This window comes from Ascaphus truei, chromosome 1, assembly GCF_040206685.1.
Source record: "Ascaphus truei isolate aAscTru1 chromosome 1, aAscTru1.hap1, whole genome shotgun sequence".
NCBI classification, from domain to species: Eukaryota; Metazoa; Chordata; class Amphibia; order Anura; family Ascaphidae; genus Ascaphus; species Ascaphus truei.
The window spans coordinates 91,812,911-91,833,337 of NC_134483.1; the positions used below are offsets into that span (position 1 = coordinate 91,812,911).

Here is a 20,427-nt window from a genome sequence, read left to right on the forward strand (position 1 = left end):
CCAACCCCACGCCCTAGATAATGCCCCTGCCCCAGTCACCTGTTCCCGGGGATCCTCGTCCAGCTTGGCGGTTGGTGAGAACCGGACTGGGGAGAGACTAGGCAGCTTTGCCTCTGAGGGTGGTTCAAGGGGTGGAGGACAATTGGGACAAGTGTCAAAGTCCCGATGGGTGCCTGAAGAGGCTGATGTACAATCGGAGGAGATGCCAAAACACGAACGGTGGTCCCGACCCCGTTCCGCAGGGACCTCTGGGGTATGCTCTTGGGGGTGGGGACTGATGAGGGAGACTCTCTAGAGTCTGGGCCCGAGAGGCCTAGGGAGACCCGTTGGTGGGCGCCCTTATTTGAGGGATATGTGGGGTGGATGGACCGCACGCGGTTCCTATTAGAAAAAGACGATGTGGTGGATTACTGGTGGGCTAAGGGGGAGTTCACGCCCGCCGAGAGGAAGAAGGAGTTGCAGTTTAGGTGGTTCCTGATAGGCCGGAACGAGATCGAACCAATGGGTCCTGAGATATTAACAGACCCTGTGGACCCAGATGAGCCCTTGTCCTGGGTATTACCAGGGAGAGCAGGGAACGCCAATTTAACAAGGTGTAGTAGGGCTGAAAGGGCCATTACAGCAAAATACAAATACTCCCATGGTTTGGAGTACCCGTACGTCCCAGAACCCCTCATGCAGGAGATTGAGGATAACAGGGACCAATGGTTAAGGAAGACCATAGAGGAGTACATGGTCAATAAGGGGGGTGCCATAACTGGTAGTAAGGCGGAGGAACGGATAGAACACCTCATAAGGGTATGGAGCATCGGGCGAAGTGTTTATAAGCACAAGGTGATGTACCGGCCTGAAAGGGGTTTGCCGCGCAGTTACAGCGTGACTGTACTGGACATGGGGGGTCGGGAGGTTAAGAAACCCGATCCCCGGCACTATTATTAGGAGGTACTGGGTAGCATTGCGCGGGTTCGTGGCTGCTGGTCAGGGCGTGCTTGGCGCAATGTGATTAGTTGTTTCATGATCTGATGTTATGCTAATAATGTGTATGTTCCATTTTATAGTGCTTCCTGAAGAAAGGTATTTCAAATTTAGGTCCCAGCCGGGGATGGTGGGATTCACCAGGGGGAGAATGTAGCCATGCTGTAAAATGGCTGCAGTGATCTCTCCTGCTGACAGTATGGCCTGGTAAGTTATGGGCATGCCAGCAGTAATCATGGAGGTTTGCCCTCACACCCTGGTGAGGTGCCCTATGTATGGATGGGAGTGGTCACAGGCTCTGACTCCATGGTTAGTGATGTCAGAGTTGTGGCAGCCCCCAGAGGATACATAAGGCACAGCACTGATCAAAAGTTAGAGAGAGAGTGTGTTTGCTGAGTTATAAAGGAGTTAAGAAGCTGTTGGAAGGACAGTGTTTGGAACTGTGACCAGGGACCTGGTCACAGGGAGATATCCCTGCGGGGATAGGGAATCCCTACATTAGGAGGACTATACCTTTCAAAGGGAAGTACGGTGAACAATGGAGGGCTAAATTCACCCATTGTGGAGGGCAGCTGGCCCACCGTACTAATAAAGATGACCCTGTTGAAATACTGTATACTCTCGTGTGTAAGTGTGGAGTAATTGCACAGAGAGAAGCACCACAGAGGAGTTCCTCACCAGGACCATCCACAAGCTCAAGCTGGGATCCTGATGAGGTGGAGGCGCTGCACTGGATCTAGGTAGGACTCAAGCACACTACCTCAGCTGCCTGTCTGGGTTGGCAAATCCCCACACACCATCATGCGGGAGACTCAGGACTCCTGTTGCCAACAGGTGCACCACCAGACATCACACTGTAATGGGGACTGGTTAGACCACAGGGGCCAATATGAGATTGGGTGGGTCAGGCTAGTCCAGAAAACCCGTTACAATTATATCCCATTTTAGCATGATTTAAAATGAAGTGCAGGAGGTACAGAAGCAGAGGCAATAGCAGGCAGGCTTCAGGGACTATAGAGACATGAGAGAGAAGGAAAATATTCTGCAGGGGACAGAAAAAGTGGTCTGAGGAGAGATAGGTGAAGACAGTCTATAAATAAAGAATGGTGTGCAAAGTATAGAGAATAGGGGATGTGAGAGGAAAAAAGAGTCAGGTGATGGACAATAGAGATGAACATGTACAATGGAAAGAGGGAGAAATTGGTGGTTGGGGAAAGTTTGGAAATGGCGAGCAGGATGTAAACAGTGAAGTGTCAGGGTGAGAGCGGGAATGAGGAAAGATTAAACACAAGCTTTATCATACACTGGCGACACACTTTATTGAAGTGTGGCCAGTTCCGCAAGCCGGGAGATTTCCCGGCTTGCAAGTGGCTTCCCCTCGGCGTGCCGCGCGTCACCGATGCGCGGTCACGCGTCATCGGGTGCCTGCGCCCCCTGCACGCGCGTCCAGGGCTCCCCGAGGGAGCCCTGGTGTCCCGCGATGTGGGGGACGGTGGCAGGGGGTTCCGGGGGACCCGGCGGACCCGGAGAGGAGAGGGGAAAGCCGCGATCGGCGGGCCTTTCCGCTGCTTCGGCGCGCGCCCGGCACCCTCCGGCGCGCGCCAGGTAACTGCTGCGGCCGAGAACGGGCAAATGCTCGAATAAACTCGGCCGCAGCAGTACAGTACATTGCCCTGGAGTGGTAACAAAGACAAGAACAAAAATGTGAGGAGTATTGCAGCATATGCAATTATTTTAAATTAATTCCTTTCCAATGTAATTGTGTCTATCTAGTACATACTATTGTCAAACAGAAGCCCAGTGCATTGTGCTGCATTATATGTGTAAAGCTGATACCCCTATTTTATTTAGATGTAACGTTCTCGTTATATTCTCTTTCATTTACTCTTTGGTATATGGAAGAAATATCTCTTCATTCTACTCCCCTCCTCTACCCTATCCCACATTATTCACTTGTCAGGCTTAATATTTATTTAATCACATCCTCTTCACCACTGTTTCACTGTTTTGGCCTTTCACGGTGGGGTCAAGCATCACATTTCATGCTTATTTGTGCTCAAACGTTGCCCGCTGGAAGATCAGATTCTCCAATATTCTCTCATTTCATAGTGGATATCAGGTTTCTTGCAGTTCTGTCGCTCTTTTCCTTGGAGAATACTCAGCGGGTTCATGGTTTACAAATACATAGGACTTGCAAACTGTATTGTCTAAACATAAAAAAATAGAAATCAATATTTGCCACTTCAGAACTGAATGGATAAAAAGTAAATATACCACATGTGATATTTGCTGTCAACAATAGCTTCTTTATCAGTTTCAATACAAATTAGGGATGGGAGAGTTGCGAGGGACAAATCCGAGCCCTGCTTAACTCCTGCACTTTGTAATAACCGCTGTCCAATAACTATGAACCCATCTTCCACTTTCAAAAAATATTTCTACTTGACTGATTATTTTATCTTTTTTTAAAGCTGATCATCGCCAAGATTTAAATCTTTATTCATATCACCAATTTTAGTTCGCTTTGGTCTTATGTGGAACTGAATCAAAGAGTTATTATTATTATTATCATTTATTTGTGAAGTGCCAACATATTCCGCAGCGCGGTACAATGGGGGGTAAAGTGTTATGTATATTAAAAAAACATACACAGTTAAATATAGGTGAGGACAAACATGCACAAACAGATACAAAGCGGTGGTGAGGGCCCTGTTCATGCGGCCCGCCTGGCCTCTCTGTGCGGCCCTCGATGAGATTTAAAAAAAAAAATAATAACTTTGAAAAAAAAAAAAAACTTTGAAAAAAAAAAAAACTTTGAAAAAAAAAAAAACTTTGAAAAAAAATATGGCGGTGATGCGCGCCGGGACCGCTCCCGCTCCTTGCTCCCTCCCCCAGGGAGGGGGGGAGAGTGATGTGAGGTGCAGGGGGGAGAGTGATGTGAGGTGCAAGGGGAGAGAGTGATGTGAGGTGCAGGGGGAGAGAGTGATGTGAGGTGCAGGGGGGGGAGAGTGGTGTGAGGTGCAGGGGGGGAGAGTGGTGTGAGGTGCAGGGGGGGGGAGAGTGGTGTGAGGTGCAGGGGGGGAGAGTGGTGTGAGGTGCAGTGCAGGGGGGAAGAGTGGTGTGAGGTGCAGGGGGGGGAGAGTGGTGTGAGGTGCAGGGGGGGAGAGTGATGTGAGGTGCAGGGGGGGAGAGTGGTGTGAGGTGCAGGGGGGGGAGAGTGGTGTGAGGTGCAGGGGGGGAGAGTGGTGTGAGGTGCAGGGGGGGAGTGGTGTGAGGCCTCTCTGTGCGGCCCTCGATGAGATTTAAAAAAAAAAATAATAACTTTGAAAAAAAAAAAAACTTTGAAAAAAAAAAAAACTTTGAAAAAAAAAATGGCGGTGATGCGCACCGGGACCGCTCCCGCTCCTTGCTCCCTCCCCGAGGGAGGGGGGGAGAGTGATGTGAGGTGCAGGGGGGAGAGTGATGTGAGGTGCAAGGGGAGAGAGTGATGTGAGGTGCAGGGGGAGAGAGTGGTGTGAGGTGCAGGGGGAGAGAGTGATGTGAGGTGCAGGGGGGGAGAGTGGTGTGAGGTGCAGGGGGGGAGAGTGGTGTGAGGTGCAGGGGGGAGAGTGGTGTGAGGTGCAGGGGGGGAGAGTGATGTGAGGTGCAGGGGGGGAGAGTGATGTGAGGTGCAGGGGGGGAGAGTGGTGTGAGGTGCAGGGGGGGAGAGTGGTGTGAGGTGCAGGGGGGGGAGAGTGGTGTGAGGTGCAGGGGGGGAGAGTGGTGTGAGGTGCAGGGGGGGAGAGTGGTGTGAGGTGCAGGGGGGGAGAGTGGTGTGAGGTGCAGGGGGGGAGAGTGGTGTGAGGTGCAGGGGGGAGCGTGGTGTGAGGTGCAGGGGGGGGAGAGTGGTGTGAGGTGCAGGGGGGGAGAGTGGTGTGAGGTGCAGGGGGGGAGAGTGGTGTGAGTTGCAGGGGGGGGGAGTGGTGTGAGGTGCAGGGGGGGGGAGTGGTGTGAGGTGCAGGGGGGGAGAGTGGTGTGAGGTGCAGGGGGGGGGGAGAGTGGTGTGAGGTGCAGGGGGGGGAGAGTGGTGTGAGGTGCAGTGCAGGGGGGAAGAGTGGTGTGAGGTGCAGGGGGGGGAGAGTGGTGTGAGGTGCAGGGGGGGAGAGTGATGTGAGGTGCAGGGGGGGAGAGTGGTGTGAGGTGCAGGGGGGGGAGAGTGGTGTGAGGTGCAGGGGGGGAGAGTGGTGTGAGGTGCAGGGGGGGAGTGGTGTGAGGTGCAGGGGGGAGAGTGGTGTGAGGTGCAGGGGGGGAGAGTGGTGTGAGGTGCAGGGGGGGAGAGTGGTGTGAGGTGCAGGGGGGGAGAGTGGTGTGAGGTGCAGGGGGGGAGAGTGGTGTGAGGTGCAGGGGGGGAGAGTGGTGTGAGGTGCAGGGGGGGAGAGTGGTGTGAGGTGTAGGGGGGGAGAGTGGTGTGAGGTGCAGGGGGGGGAGAGTGGTGTGAGGTGCAGGGGGGGAGAGTGGTGTGAGGTGCAGGGGGGGAGAGTGGTGTGAGATGCAGGGGGGGAGTGGTGTGAGGTGCAGTGTGGGGAGAGTGGTGTGAGGTGCAGGGGGGAGAGGTGTGAGGTGCAGGGGGGGAGAGGTGTGAGGTGCAGGGGGGGGGAGAGTGGTGTGAGGTGCAGGGGGGGGAGAGTGGTGTGAGGTGCAGGGGGGGAGAGAGTGGGGGGGGGTGCAGGGGGGGAGAGTGGTGTGAGGTGCAGGGGGGGGGAGTGGTGTGAGGTGCAGGGGGGGAGAGTGGTGTGAGGTGCAGGGGGGAGAGTGGTGTTAGGTGCAGGGGGGGAGAGTGGTGTGAGGTGCAGGGGGGAGAGTGGTGTGAGGTGCAGGGGGGGAGAGTGGTGTGAGGTGCAGGGGGGGGAGATTGGTGTGAGGTGCAGGGGGGGGAGAGTGGTGTGAGGTGCAGGGGGGGAGTGGTGTGAGGTGCAGGGGGGGAGAGTGGTGTGAGGTGCAGGGGGGTGGAGAGTGGTGTGAGGTGCAGGGGGGAGAGTGGTGTGAGGTGCAGGGGGGAGAGTGGTGTGAGGTGCAGGGGGGGGGAGAGTGGTGTGAGGTGCAGGGGGGGGAGAGTGGTGTGAGGTGCAGGGGGGAGAGTGGTGTGAGGTGCAGGGGGGTGAGAGTGGTGTGAGGTGCAGGGGGGGGGAGAGTGGTGTGAGGTGCAGGGGGGAGAGTGGTGTGAGGTGCAGGGGGGGGAGTGGTGTGAGGTGCAGGGGGGGGAGTGGTGTGAGGTGCAGTGTGGGGAGAGTGGTGTGAGGTGCAGGGGGGGAGAGTGGTGTGAGGTGCAGGGGGGGAGAGTGGTGTGAGGTGCAGGGGGGGAGAGTGGTGTGAGGTGCAGGGGGGGAGAGTGGTGTGAGGTGCAGGGGGAGAGTGGTGTGAGGTGCAGGGGGGGAGAAGGATGTGAGGTGCAGGGGGTGGGGAAGTGTGTGTGGTGTGCAGGGGGGTATTGTGTGTTTGATGTGGAGAGGGAGTATTATGTGTGTGGGTGAGGGGGAGATGGGGGTATGAGAGATAGATGGGGAGTATCGCAAAGGTTGATACTGAGGGGTTCTGGGGGAGATATGAGGATGATGATGAGAGGTGCTGGAGGAGATATATGAGAATGATGATGATGATGATGATGATGATGATTTTACCCGTGCGGCCCAATTTTTTTTTCCTTGGAGCAGTTCGGCCCTTCTCGCTTTACAAGTTGTGCAGGCCTGGCTTACAGTCTAGTGTAAAAAGAGTTGGAGAAAGTTTGGAGCCCCCCAAAATATTTTAATTATGGAAGCAATGATGGTAAAATAAGTCATCACAAAAAAAGGGGTCCATTGTTTGAGGCATTACATGATGCAAAGTCAATAGGAAGAGATATTGAAAGGCCAGAGAATTCCCAATGCTAAGAAAGGGGAAAATATGTGTCCAAAATGCAACATTTGATGTATGTAAATATATTCACCGTGTGGTGCATATATTTACATACATCAAATTTGGCATTTTGGACACATATTTTCCCCTTTCTTAGCATTGGGAATTCTCTGGCCTTTCATTGTGATGTGAAGCATCCCATTTCATGCTTATCTATGCTTAAAAGTTGTCCTCTAAAAGATTACTCAAGATCAGTCTTCTTACTGTATGTGAAGCTTAAAAAGAAGAAAAGTAAAGCACTAACATTTTATTATTTAAGTAAAGCATGATTTTTATTAAGATGTAGTCAGGCAATCTACTCACTTTGTAGATTTCCTATTAATTCACGTATAAACTGCAAAATTCGCCTCCTCTCTTTTATGGCTCTACACTGCTCTGCACCTCCATACATCACAACTCTGATCTCTCGTTACACCCAAACTCGTCTCTTATGCTCAACTCAAGGTTGTCTCATCTTTGCACATTTTACCTCTACAACCCTGCCCATCTTAAACCTTTGTCACTTATCTCTCCCGACCTATAGAACACTCTGCCACTCAATATTCATCAAGCAGCGTCAACATCCACATTCAAAGCCCAGCTAAAAATTCCCCTCCTAAAAGAAGCATCTCTTTCCATTTTCTGCGCCTTTGCTACGAATGTATGAGGCACCTTGACCTCCCTGACGGCATTTTTAATCATGCACTTATACTGCTATTGTGTCTGTAAGGCTCCCAACATACCACTTAGATTGAATGCTTTTCGGGGCAGGTCTCCCTTTGCCTTATGTTGTCATTTGCATATTGCTCTATTGTTTGTATTTTTATTGACTTTTTATTGTAAGTTTGAAAAATACTGCGTACTGTATATTGTTGGCGATATATAAATAAAATGATACGTAGATACATGCAATCACAACACAATCATGAGAACACAGCTTTTGAATATGCCTTCCTCCTATCTCTCAACATGACATGTATGTAATATATAATAAATATTCATTTCAACAAGTTTGGTCCAGTACAGATTCTGCCAAATTTATGGGAAGCAACATTTATTTTATATGTGAAAAGCAAAAAAAAAATACTAAATTATTCTAAATAAAGTCTGCTCTTTATCTCTTTACAGTATCCATGATAAAAATGTTGTACCATATCAAAGAAAAGCATGACTGTAAACATAAACAGAGTAACATAGAGACTGCAAGCAAAAAAGATCGATGTGACTGCCGCTCCAGGAGAAAAATAAGTGGAAACTCACCACCTATTGAAAGTTAAAATCCTTTTATTAAACTACATAAAAAACGAACAAAGGTAGAACACAACTCCTCCTCCCGCACGTTTCACGCCCAATGTGGCGCTTTTTCAAGGAATAGGAGACTGGCCCTTTTAAATTCACATTTTGGCCAAGCTCTACCCAAGGTACTGGAGTGCTTCATTGGACACTGGTATCTAAGCTTCATTGTTTTCAATGGAAAAGTAATACAAGTTTAATGAATTCAACGATTAAGATATTAGAATGCATTGTACTTTGTTTTCAAAGTGTTGGACCAAAGAAAGATTGACTAATGGAACTAGAGCGGAAAACAGTATATCTGTGGGTATGGCCCGTTTGTAAATAAACACACACAGCCCCCGTAAACTCAGAATCCAAATCCACCACATCCTATATATTGTGTCAAAAAGAGTGCTACTAGGATTTAGACAGTCCTCCCTCCATTAGAGAGGTTAGGAGAGCTTTTTGTAGGTGCAGCAGGGTTAGGACCTACAGATGGGCCATACTGTGGCGGGGTTGTAAGTTTAAAATACTTTGGCCAAAGAATTGAACTAAATGACCCTTACTTATGAGAAGAGATACAGATAAGTTTTTATCTTAGATAGATTAATAGGCTTATTATTTATATGATTGTAACTATTACTGCTGTGAAGCGCTGTGTACATTAATGGCGCTATATAAATAAAGACATTCATTCATAAGTATTTAACTATATAATATGTCAAGTTAGATGTAGCACTGGGCCTTTTTCTCGTTTGTTCCGTCTGTTAATAAGACTGAAATATGAGAGGAAAGTCGGTAATGTCCACTCTGGAGTTTAAATATTAACCTGTTTTGATGCATAAGATTGGAGGTTTTTCCTTTAAAGTACTAATTTTTTTTATTAGCCCTCTTATTCAATCACAAGAGTATTCAGGCATAAAAATGTATGCCATAGCTATCCAAAGTATCTTTTTTTTACAGCTTGCATTAAAAGAAAACTAATTTATTCCCCAGGCACCTTTATAAACATCGCAGATAGGAAATAACCACAAAACGTTGTAATAATATACAGTTGTGGAAGGAGTGGGACTGCACACTTGGCTCATATTCCCCTTCCAATGTCCTTATTTTGGCTGCTTTCAGTCTCTGAAATAATGTTTCAGGCGCTCGATGTCTATCTAACTGAGACAGGCCCTACAATGATGCTGAATCTATTACACAACTCTGCAAACTGTGAGCATGTTTTATATAGAGCTATTTATGTTTTGATTACAAGCAATAATTAAAATGCACGTCAAAGAAGATCATGAAAATAAAAATAGGGACATTATTATTGTAAAAGTGAATCTTAAATACTAGGTTTAGCCCTTCATCACTCTCATGTGGCTTTTAAATGTCAGTATCTCTGTCATTCTTTGGGTTATTCACTAAAGGTTTGTAGTTAGCAGTGCTGTATGAATGGCAGATAGTGTTTGATAAAGGTTAATGGGCAGTATCCAAACAACCCTCCCCTTCATCTGTTCTCTGTGACTTTACTTTCAACTAGTATTAATTGTGTCTTTGATTTCCCTTATAAATGATCACTTTCTTTTTCTACCCCACTAAGTTTTTCTTTCTTCTGTCTCTTAAAGGAACATTGCTGAACATGGATGGTGCATTGTATAATGATGATGAGTATCTCAATATACTTGTAACAACCACATGTAGTTTTATCAGTAGAAAATTGAATTTAAAGCAGGGATTTTTCCTTTAGTGTTTGGAGGAATTTTAAAAGGTATTTAGCATTTTATTTTCACACCATCCAACATTTTTCACATGGAAATATGCCCTTATCCTCCTCTTCCAATGTGGGATAGAGGTGCTTCTAAATGTAGCCTTAAATATGAGTGCTAACCACCATCCCACAATATTTTTCATGACTGTCAGTCCACGAAATATACATCTTTAAATAAAGACAAATAGATAAAATGATTGTATTATGAAAATTGATAATAAGGATCAATCATCAACCACTCCTGAGTAAGTGAATAAACCACTCCTGAGTAGGTGAATAAACCACTCCTGAGTAGGTGAATAAACCACTCCTGAGTAGGTGAATAAATCACTCCTGAGTAGATGAATAAACCACTCCTGAGTAGGTGAATAAATCACTCCTGAGTAAGTGAATAAACCACTCCTGAGTAGGTGAATAAACCACTCCTGAGTAGGTGAATAAACCACTCCTGAGTAGGTGAATAAACCACTCCTGAGTAGGTGAATGTACCAGTTTCCCTTGTGACTTGGGCCACTGACTGCATGTTGGGCAAATAGCAGTGGTCTTGTATGCAGACTAGTGGCTCCCTCTCCTCCCTGTACATTACATAAGCTGTGGTACTTAGATCAGGGGTAGTCAACTCCAGTCCTCAAAGGCTCTTAAATCTGTTACTGAGCCACTGATTGAGCCACCTGTGCTGAAGCAGGGATATCCAGTAAACCTGACTTGTTGGTAACTCTTGAGGACCGGTGTTGGCCACACCTGGTTTAGATCGATTGCTCAAATCTTGCTTTCTGCCCCTTGTGATTCCTCCTATCACAACCTAGTTGGACCTGCTATTTACATTATAGCCCAGGTTGGTTACATCCCCTTTTCCAGAGTCCTTTAACCCTTTGAGTGCACCAGGAAATACCCCGAACATCATGGCGGGCCAGCACTCTAGGGGCTCAATGACACAGAGTACATCATATGACAAAAGTTCATTTTCCAGGATGAGATTGCATTCTGATCAGAATGGAAGTGGAGTATCCTTCGCTTCTGTTCTCGTCCTAGGGGGGGCACTGCCCATAACCACTTGACCACTACACCAAGTGATCACGTGCACTTGAATGCTGTTGGCACTCAAAGGGTTAAGATGGATAAGGGAGGGTCCTGCTAAATATATTGTTAGCCCCTGAGGTGCCTGTAGAGGAGGCTACAGTAGCTCAGGTAAGTTGGAAAGTTGATTTATTTTTAAAGCCCAATAAGTCAAAAACTTGCAGGAAAATTCCCAAATCTCAGATACAGTAAGTGGCATTGGAACTCGATCCTGCGTCAACTGCCATTCAAGTCAGTATTGTTTTATTTGGTAGCCTTAGCCTCACACTCTGCTCTTAATTTATTGTTCACTGTATAGTACCTCACATTCTGAAAAATGCTGTTGCCACTCATTAGTACAATGTATTATGACCAGTGTTGTACCGGGTAGCGATTAAAAAAAAAAAACCGAGTAAGGGGTACTCGGCCAAAATCAATGGTCCTACCCGGCTGGGTACCCGGCTACCTGGTTTGACATCTAGGACAAGTATCAGAGGTCCTGTGGTGGTGGCAGCATCGGAGGTGTCTTCAGCTGGCGTGGGACAGCAGGAATCCCTTACAGAACACCGCAGCAGGTAAGCAGCGTGTGTGTGTGAGCCGCCGGGGAACCAAGTGACCGGATCAGGAGATTGAGCGTTCCTATTGGACACCCACCCCAACAGTGAGCCCCCGCCCCACCTCTGCTCCTGCCCCACCGCTCCACCTCCGCTCCTGCCCGCTCCACCTCCGCTCCACCTTGCCCCATCTCTGCACCTCCGCTCCAAACCCGCCCGCCCCACCGCCGCTCCACCTCCGCTCCTGCCCACCCACACCACCGCTCCTCCTCCCCTGCATCTCCGCACCTCTGCTCCTGCCCGCTCGCCCCACCACCGCTCCTGCCCGCTCGCCCCACCGCTGCTCCACCTCCGCACCTCCGCTCCTGCCCGTCCGCACCACCGCTCCACCACCACGCCTGCCCGCCTGCCCCACCGCCGCTCCACCTCCGCACATCCGCTCGCCCCACCTCCGCTCCTCTTCCACTCCACCTCCGCTCCACCTCTGCTCCACCTCTGTTCAACCTCTGCACCCGCCCCACCTCCGTTCACGCCCGCCGCACCTCCGCTCCCGCCCGCCTCACATCCGCTCATTCCCGCCCCACCTCCGCTCCTGCCCGCCGCACTTCCGCTCCACCTCCACTCCCGCCCGCCGCACCTCCGCTCCTCCTCCGCTATAGAATCCTGCTGCCCCACGCCGGCTGAAAGGTAAGTAATTAGATTTTCAGCTTCTCTGACATTACCTGACGCCGGGCCCACTTCTCAGTTGCCGGGTTCGGGTAATGTCCGGGTAGCTGGAAATGTGCCAGGTAACGCCGAGTACCGGGTAAATCCGGGTACTCGGTACACCCCTAATTATGACAAAATCAGGCAGCACAGTTTCACTGAACAATGGAGGATTTGTATCAAGTGTCACAACACTGTATCAAGACAAACATACTGTACATACATACAACCACTCCAAAAATATGCACATATTGCGCCATTTTAATTCTACAAGACTTTATATCAATATATCAAAATTATTTGCTCCAAATACAGTATGCTCCACTTGAAGCAGTGAGTGTTTTGAGGACTGGTTGCCAGTACTTTACGAGGTGACATTAACCTCTGCTCCTAAGAGATCTGCACCAAATGTAAGAAGCAAAATTAATAAGCTTCATACATAGGGTGCTGGAAGTCATATGTTGACACAGATCAAAATTCTTGCACCATGCTTTGGGGTAAATTGTTCCATCTTAATACATTTACATTATAGGGTATCTGTCCTTTATCCTTCTTAACTTGTTTCCATGGTTGATTTGAATTTTTGGTAGGAGTAGCTTTTGCACACACACACAATATGTATGTATGTATGTATGTACGTATGTATGTAACCCCCTTTTGGGATTACCATATGAGTGTAAGGGGTTAAAGGGTTTGAAGGAGTTAGATATTGAACATCTGTCCCCTCAGATAGTATGTTGCAAAGTGACCAAGGAGGGGCCTGGCCACACCCTGCTTCTGGAATAGGCTGGATGGGTCACTGGTCTAGGGTGACTCAGCAGAGATAAGCTCCACACCTTTTCTACCTATATACAGGGAGTGGGAGAGAGGTTATAAATAGGAGCAGAGAAGAACTCCCCCCTCAGATCCCTGGAGGAGAGACAGTGGAGGGGTCTCAACCGTATATGGAAAATGTAAATAAGTAGCACAGGGTAGGCATTTCCTTCTTTGTTTTACAGATAGGGAAGTGCCATTTGGAAAAAGGCTCCATAGAAGGAGATGAGCAGAGCCGTACAGGCGCCCCGGTGTTAGGCCTGTGTCCCCGGGGGGTTACCCAAAATATTAGCCCTGGGACTAGCATGGACAAGCAGTAACTTGCAGTCCTTTGACTCATTCCTGTGGTGAATAGTCCGAGGGAATAATGAGTGTGGCACACTTAAAGGGATCAAAACCTGCCACCCCAGCACTGAAGCAGGCATATGGGATGGGCAGGGCACAGTAATGCATCTGGAGAAGAAGCTGTATTACTATGCAATGTAAATAAAGACCCCCTTATTCATAACTATAACGTTCCATATATATGTATAACTTTTCTGACACCTCCTGCTTAAAACCCAAAAAGTCGGAAGGATCGTGAAGGATATATCGAGGAAGGATATATATATCATAAAGAGCACAGGGGGTTAATATCACAGAATATATGTATAAAATCACATGTAGCTTCTATTACATACAATTAATAAAACATCAGTATCAAAGGCATTACAGGGTTTCCTAGTCTCTTGTCTGTCCTTAATTCTTTATAACATGTTTCCATGGTTGATTTGTATTTTTAAAGATGTAACACACACACACTATTGATAAAATCACATGTAGCTTCTGGAATTTCCAATTCATCAAATTCATCAGGAAGCTCCAAGCAACACATGAAGTCCGCGTAATCCGTAGATAATATACAGCAGATATCGGGTGCCCCAGGACCCCCGATCTTATTCACTTGATGAAGCACTTGTACGTATGAAACATGTTAAGGTATTATCAAAGTATATTATACCTCATCATGCCCAGACACTCTTGCAAGTCCAGATTCACGTTTTTTGGTCCAGCGACCCGGTGCACCTGGTCCCTGCTGCATACAGTACCATCTACGGACCTGTGTGAACTTGATCTATTGTTTGGAGATCACTGATATTTTATGAATTGTAAGTTACAGAAACTACATGTGATTTTATCAATACATTCTGTGATATTTACCCCTCCGTTGCTTTGTCTATTTTTTGTTTCTCTATCTGGAGATCCAGTTGGCTTTCTGTTTGGTTGTTATTCAAAGACATGAAACGGCATATATATATATACATACATACATACATACATACATACATACATACATACATACATACTAAAATTGCTTATTGCTGTGCTTCCCATTCTCTCCATGTGCATTTTCGGCCTTTATTCTCACACATGTTCTATCTTGACACACAAGCACTCTTCTTGGGAGCCTCCTGTATGCAATTTCCCCGGTTACTGCAGAGTCTCAGACATAATAACCTCACTATGCCTCTGGTGCATCCAAATCAGGTTGCTATGGAGACACGTTATGAGCTTTTGATGGGAATCATGTAGTTCAATGGGAAATTGCCTGTTTTTTTTCCAACTTCCTCCCCTTATTTTTGTAGCTTTTTAGCATTTTCTCTGTTCTTCAATTCCCCATAAGCAGATGAATAATTAAAAGGAAGTAAAAAAAAAAAAAAAAGAAATCAGCTTATTGTGTTGCTACTGTATAACTATTGTTGGAAAAACAAATGCAGGGTTTTGATTTGATTTTACAGAATCATATCTTAGTAATGATAAAACATCCCAAGGAAATGAGGTTAATCAGTGCTGCTTAGGAAATGATTGCAGCTGTGTTTAAGGGCTTCCCGTCTTTCTTTTATAGCCTATTGCAAGGGTGGCCAACTCCAGTCCTCAAAAGCTACCAAAGGTCAGGTTTCCGGGATATCCCTGCTTCAGCACAGGTGGCTCAATCAGTGGCTCAGTCAAGTCACCTGTGCTGGAGCAGGGATAGCCTGAAAACCTGACCTGTTGGTAGCTCGAGGACTGGAGTTAGCTACCCATGCCTATTGTGTCTGAATATTTGTATTGTGCACCCTGTATGTCTCTACAACGTTCCTCCTATTAATAGCTGTTATTGACAGAGCTTTTGTGATGGATTTCCTGTTGTGATGATCTAGAATACACGTTATGTTATCTGATTCCTTTCCCCGGCTCTCTCTAGGGAAACGTGGTTCACTAGATACAGTATATTTATTTTGTAACTCCAGTGTGCTTTTTTTTTTTCTTTTTATTTCCTTCTTGGGACATGCCAGATCTTGTAAACTTTGTCAGGGGTCTGGCTTTAAAATGGGAAAATAAAAGCAATAAAAAAAATGGCGAAAGCTTGTCATTGGCTAATTGTTTTGCCTCTTTTGTGCTAGAAGGTCTTTAGTTACATTACTTCAAAAAAATGGTGCAGATCTCTTTGGCAATAGATGAATTAATTGTCCTTATTTATAGTTGAAAGTGGCAAAAAAAAAAACAGAGGTAATGTGATTAATCTGAAAAATGTACTTTATTAAACATTGGGACATAGCTATCTGAAACATATTTTAGAAAAATATGTAACCCTCCTTGTCCGGCTCCTCAAGAGTTTACAATAAAATGTAGATTTACATGTCTGTGCTCAGTTTTTGTTACCTTGTCAGGGTGCTGGATTAATGCAGGCCGGGCGTTGAAGATGCAATGAAGGGCGCCAGGAACTTTATCCATACGAACAGAGCTTTATTTACTGCTGTAGATAATTGCTTGGTCATAACTTTACTCTCTCCCCTGTTCGTACCATTTCTTTTCTCTTCGCTAGCTGCCTTAATCTCAGGCCGCTTGGGTTTGTTCATCCTGTGTTACCTAATTTAAATCTTTCCTATATTGCTTCATCCCATGGGGACCCCTTCTGGGCATAACTCCCTCTCCTCTCGTACTGTTTTCAGTATCCCTGTCTTGGGTACTGAATGCCACCTTGTGGCTCTCTGGGTTAGAGTTAGCAGGGACCTGCTATGCCGCGGGGTTATACTTTTGGGAACCCCATCTGGGCATAGGATTCTTCCATGTGAGCTAGGAGAGTAGGGATGAGAAATTTCTAGGGACACTTGTTGGCAAGAGCAGTGTCCCTAACTACAAAACAAGAAAGAGTATACCTGCCCTATTATAGAATCTTCTAGATACTAACTTATTTACACTATGCACAAAGAGGCCTCTCCACAGTGACTCCTTCAAGGACTTGCCTTCCAGATCCTTTTCCCTCACTCTATACTGTATATCCCACTTTGATGTCACAACTACCATGGGTGGGGTTTACCATCTAAGGCCACATGTATACAATAATTATGCTTTAAAAACAGAAATAGGCATAATCTTTATAAAATAACCCTCTTTTTAATTAAAATTGAATCAGCATAAAAAAGTAGTGTAAATGTAGATCTTTAAATAAAAAGAAGAGTGCTTCTCTAAGTCTTTAAATAGAAGTAGTACTTCTTACATTCTCTACCCACGGGCTTCCTGGTGTTTACAAATCTAAACACGGTAACCTTAATTAGCCTCAATGGCTGTGTTCATTCCAAATTTTAGGTTGCATGGAGAGTCACCCATGGGTTGGACTTGATGGACGTATGTCTTTTCAACCTCATCTACGATGTAACTATGTCTGCCATGTTTGAGGTGGGCACTGCATGACATGTGTTGCCTACGTCAAGGCGGCTGTTGGGGGGGTAGGTGTTCGTTAACCTTGCCAGCGTGGGCTCTATGGTGCAGATAACCCCTCAAGCCTTGTGGTGGCTGGGGGTAGCGAGTGGGCAGGGCTCATTTGTGCGTGATTTCCTGGGGCCCAGTATCGCTTAACGGCCCAGCTTGGTGGGTGTGCGGGCCGTGGTTGGTGTGCCATCGGGCACCCGGCTTGGTGGGTGTGCGAGCCGTGGTTGGTGTGCCATCGGGCGCCCGGCTTGGTGGGTGTGCGGGCCATGGTTGGGGTGCCATCGGCCTTTACCCAGGGGGAGAGCACGCTGGCAGGGTTGGCACTTACCAGGGTTTATTTGTAAAAATAAAGCCGTGGCCTTTGTACCTCCAGACCCTTTGTTGTGTATTTATTTATATGTGGGTTGGGGGAGGGAAGGGGAGCTTCCTCGCAGGCTCCAAGGTCATGATTGGTCTATAGTTCTTGAGGTCTTCCTTGGTTCATTTCTTGTGGATGAGAATAACAATGGCATTACTCCGTTGCTCTGGAATTTTCCTCTTCTTCACGCAGCATTTAAAAAGTTTTTTGCAAGGATTTTTTTTCGGCTTCTTCTCCAGCTTCTTTCAAGTTTTCTGTTGTAATTCCATCCTCCCAGCAGCTTTCCCATTCTTCATGAATTGTATTACTTTTGTAACTTCTTCTGGAAGAATGCATGATACATTATTGGTGGTTTCTTCTCGCTTGTCCTCTGCTGGATTATGCCCTTAGTTACAGTACTTCTGTTCTCGTACAATTTCATGTTGAAGTCTTCAACTCTCTTTATGATGGTCTTTTATTGTTGAGTGCAATGATTTGCTTCTTCACAATCATATCACTGCTTCATCTTCTTTAAGCTTTTGTTCTTGTCAATAGTCTTCTTCACCATATCACAGTTAAATTCTCTTACATCTTCCATTATTCGTTTGCTGATCGTATGCCACAGATCTGCATATTCAATACTTGTTCTTGCATTTTAGGATTGCTTTATTTCTTGTCATCCCCTCAGCAACTGATTTTGTTTCATTTGATATTTTCTTATCCTGTTTTTTTGTTAGTGATTCCTCCAGTTGTTCTGCCTTTTTAACTACAATCTTCATAAATTCTTCAGAATTGTTTGTTAAAGTGTCCCCTTGCATTTTGAGCAAACTGAAGCGATTTCTCAAGTCTTGTTGAAATTCTCTAGTGTTGGTCTTGAGGCTCTTGATGTTGATTGTTTTTTTGTTTTTTTTCTTCTTTGCATTCACATGTAATTTGCAGGGAACCAATCAGTGATTAATCCTTGTGTCAAAATGGTTAAGCACTGTGCAGCCTTCAATTGTTAGCTAGGATATCGTCAATTTAATTCTAAATTCCATTGGTCCACTCTATCTGCATTTGCTATTTGGATTCTTCTTTAAGAATGAATTCATGATGTCGAAGTTTTCACAATTTGCCAATTCTACCAATTTGTCTCCACGTTCATTGCTGTTACCGTAACCATACATACCAACTGATGCTTTGTCTTTCTGCGGAGCTCCAATTTTTGCATTGAAATCTCCCATAATTATCTTGAGGTCACAATTTCCTTTGCTGTTGGTTGATTTCATGGTAGACATCTTCCACTTTATTGTCTGTGTGAATTGATATTGGGGCATATACTTGGATTATTTGAAGCCTGTATATCTTTGTTAACTAAATGATGATTCTGTCAGCTCTTTCTGATGAGCTTTCATACTCCACTATGTTGTTTTTCCCTCTCTTGTTAATGATATAGCCTACTCCACTGGTTCTTGCCTTTTCTGTACCTTTGTAATATACGTAGATGTTCGCATCTGAGCTCAATGAGGCCTTCAACCTTTTTCTTACTTCACTAAGGCCAACAATATCCCATTTAAACTTTTCAAGTTCGTCTTCCAGTTCTTGCAGTGCTGCTTCACTGGAGAGAGTCCAGCAGTAGTCATATTTAGGTTTGAATGACATATTTTATTTAACCTCTTGGGATTCATACAGCACGCTTCACCTTCATGCGTTCTCCCTGAACGCTATCAAGCCCAAGGAAAATCAAGTGTCCAGAGAATGAGGGCCATTGCTTTTCGGTGAGTTCTATATTTGGGGGTTGAGGCCTTACTTGCCATGCCGGCCGCATTTGCACGTTGGCAAGTACCTTTCTCACTTTAGTCGGGGATATTGTTCAAGTTTTCATGCTTAAACCTAACAGCACAAGTGTCACTGAACATCTTCTAGAACACTGCATGAGGTGTGTAGGGAGCAGATAAACTCTGCCAGATGTTTGTACATGTAAGTGGACTGATGATAGGATTGGCATTAACAGGAGCTAAGAATACAAGGTGTCAGAGATGAGGGGAAAATATTTTTGGGGGCTCACATCTTTTGAGGAAGAGCAAGTGCCTTATAGGTTGACATAATAGGTCAATGCTGCTACAGTACACATGAAGAAATGATCACCAAAAAAATAGTTATTGCTAGAAGTCAATCACTCCCCTTAATAAACTCCCAAATTATCAAGATCCAATTATTCAAATAAATGACAGAATATATTGGTTGTTACCGCTTTGCTATAGCAATCTTAATAATCACTTGCAGAGGTGAATAAACGTGGCCCTGAGAAATCTTAAGTAAGATCAGTCTCAAGTGGAACATACTTGTTTAGCAATGATAAGCGAAAGGCACCTTATGATGCCATAAGATACCTTGCAGCCCATTCAAGTGAATAGGCCATAACGTGTCTTATGGAGCTTCTGGCTTAGCACCACTTGGTAAATATTTAACTTGATGTTAGCTTAAAATATAAACATATTCCTGCACACTCCAAAGCAAAACAAATACAGCCAAATAAGAGTGGCTAATACAAACAAGGGATAGGGGTGCGAAAGCCTATATACTGCCCTGTACACATGAATAACATAATCACTCAAAAAACTCAAAGCACACCCAAAAGATATTAGTAGCAAAAATGCACATTTATTTATAGAACTAATATTTCGGTCTCAAGCTGAGACCTCATCAGGACAAAAATAGCAAACATAATGTGACATGGATGAGACTCAAATGTATAAGCAGAGAAGGAGCTGATTGCTGGCGTCTTCTCTGTGTGTACATTTGAATCTCATCCAGGTCCTGATGAAGGTCTCAGGTTGATACCTTGATTCTACTAATAAATATGTGAGATTTTTGCTACTTTATTTTGGGGGTCTGCTTTGGCTCTTTTTACACCTCAGCATCATCGAGCACTGACCATTCCTATATGTTTGCCCGCGTTTTCTTTTTTCTTTCTTTTAAATGTTTGACAGGTATTTTCTTCTGTTTTCCCACTTTTTTTATCTCAGCCTTTGTCTGATTATATTTGTGTAAACAACAAAACTCTGAAAACCTCTTTCAAGACTACAACGATGTTTAAATGTATTTGTGACTAAACACGAGAAAGGATCAGATGCTTACTTTAAAAGGATCTCGAAAACTCCAAACAAATTAATCCCAGAGTAAGAAATGTAATTGAATCTCTTATCTCACTGGCAACTCTCTAGGTACGGCAACAACCGCTTGATTTGTTTGATACACTTGACTGATCACAAACTTGGGAATAGTGTCCCCTTTCAGTAAAGTTCAAAGCCATAGCTGAGACATTTCAAGGA

The 20,427-nt window shown here is 45.7% G+C and overlaps 1 long non-coding RNA gene across 1 annotated transcript in view; it reads right to left on the reverse strand.

The window, feature by feature from the left end:
* Positions 1 to 2,726: 2,726 nt before the first annotated feature.
* The window catches only part of LOC142469267 (uncharacterized), a 35,403-nt gene continuing 17,702 nt past the window's right edge, over positions 2,727 to 20,427 (reverse strand). Inside the window, exon 4 of the long non-coding RNA XR_012789009.1 lies at positions 2,727 to 3,182. This is a non-coding gene — a long non-coding RNA (uncharacterized LOC142469267). The remainder of the gene's footprint in view (positions 3,183 to 20,427) is intronic.